Source organism: Patiria miniata, unplaced genomic scaffold, assembly GCF_015706575.1.
Source record: "Patiria miniata isolate m_02_andy unplaced genomic scaffold, ASM1570657v1 HiC_scaffold_7, whole genome shotgun sequence".
Taxonomy (NCBI): domain Eukaryota; kingdom Metazoa; phylum Echinodermata; class Asteroidea; order Valvatida; family Asterinidae; genus Patiria; species Patiria miniata.
This window is the reverse complement of record NW_024037074.1, coordinates 1,356,398-1,358,668: the sequence shown is the minus strand read 5'-3', so window position 1 is coordinate 1,358,668 and position 2,271 is coordinate 1,356,398.

The following is a 2,271-nucleotide window of genomic DNA, read 5'->3' as shown; positions in this document are numbered from 1 at the left end:
CCTCTAACGACACAATAATTACACCAGCGTGCCAACTTATATGGGTGCGTTCGTTTAGCTCACCCAGGGCGACGTGGGTTAGCCCCATGCCGTTCGATTAGCTCTAACGTTATTCTCGGGGATCAACCGGGTCAGCCACCACTGACCCTGTTCGTGGAGCAGAGTCACTGGTGGAAGTACGTCATGCATGCGTTGTTCATTCCCAATATGGCGGCCGGACAGCGGAAATCTGAAGTGGACTTAAAAGTTGACTTTATTTGAAGTCTAAAGGTAATAATTTAGTTCATTGCGACTTTTGAGGCGATAGCAAGCAGACTTTTTTTGAGTTTTGCAATATTGACTGAAAGCAGTAAATCTCAAACCAAGACCCTATCCGAAACGGCATTTTGTCAGTGGCTACGGCCACGTGATGGCGCGGTTGAGCGTTCGATAAGCCCGAGGCTGTCTTGGGCCAAGACTCTTGGCTGACCCGTCTGCCTTTACCCGTGTCGACCCGGGTGAGCTAATCGAACGCACCCTTAGTGAGAGCAAGACAAGTATATATATATATATATATATATATATATATATTATATATATATATATATATATATAAAAAACAGTTGTGCGAGGGCGTTCAACAGTGTGCGAGGGCGTACAACAATAACTAAAGTCACCATCAATCACTGACGTCTTGAGCCAAGAGTAGTTGTCACCCTACTTTCTAGACCGCGTCTGAGATCTACTTTTTTTCCGCTGATAATGATGAATAGGACATTTGGGCAAGTATAGATCATTTCAATTCAGACCCACTGCGAGGCCCATTTTCACAGATCTCAAAACAGTGTCAGTTAAACGTATGGACTATACAAAATGTATATCAATAAAAACGTATGTCGGTGTGCTTTAGGCCTAACCTAATTGTGGTTGTCGTTCATGCTTTGCCCGTCATCTGTTTTCAATATTTGTAATCTAACTTCAAAATACCCGATAATTGGAAGTCATTATACCTCATTGCCAAAATGGATAGCGCCAGTTAGCCATGACCAAGACTATCACTTGTCGGCCTCGCAGTGGCGTAGCCAGGAATTTTTCAGTGGGGGGGGGGGGGGGGGGGGGGGGGGGGGCGCTGGGGGGGGGGGGGGCTGGAACATTTCATGGGGGGCGTCATGTAGATCAATGATAATTTTTTTAGAAACTCAAAATCTCAGTGGGGGCGACTGGGGGGGGGGGGGGCGACAAGGTTTCATGGGGAGCTGTCGCCCCCCCCCCCCCCATGGCTACGCCACTGCGGCCTCGACATCATTTGGTGATGACAACCCAATGATAAAATATATAGGGCTGAGGTAACTCCAGCTAGATTGATCCTGCTATAGGCATTGAGTCTCTAAACATGACTGTTCTTTTATATGAAAACTGGGTCAAAAACTGACTGATTACTATTTTGTTATTTCTCTTACTCAAAATTTTGAAAAAGCATTGCATACCTGCATTATTAATTACCATGACATTTTTCGGTTCATTTTAGGTTAATGACATAATTTAGTAATCTGCAATAGTCTTTCAGCTTCACATTTGTGGAATTAATAGGAAGTTCAGAGATGCCTTGAAAAACCAATTTGTCCGCATATAAACAAGGCATAATATAGCCAAAGCGTTAAGTTTTGCATAATTTAATACTTTATATACCGTGAAACCCTTACAATTATCAAACTTTTGGAATCAAAATACTTCACGTTGGGTTAATGATGTAATTTGGCCATCTACAAAGAGCATTTTCAGCTCTGCATTTGAGAATAATAATGCCTTGAAAAAATGTGGTATTATTACATACATTTGTAATTATTTCCCATATTTACACAATCTTTGGAATTCATATTTTAGACAGTTTGTTTGATTTGGATAAATGACATAATCAAGTTATCTTTCAGCATCACATGGAAAATTTCAGTGATACTTTGGAAAAATACACTGAACACTGAATATGACCAAAGCGTTACATATAGTGCTGAATAATTTCCTACTTCATTAACAAAACAACAATAAACTTTAATTGTGATTTGTTTGCATCAAAGACTATTTTATGACATTAATTCAGTCATTTACATTATGGAAACAGTGTGGTATGCCTTGTGGATATAAAATCAGTTATGCCTCCAAAAAAAACAGGTGGTACATGTACATGTAATAAAACATTGCACACAGATACACCGTGAGTATGTCAAAGCACTGTTTTTGCATTATTACCGTTTGAAGACGGTCAGAGCATACTGACCGGAACGTCGAGTTTAT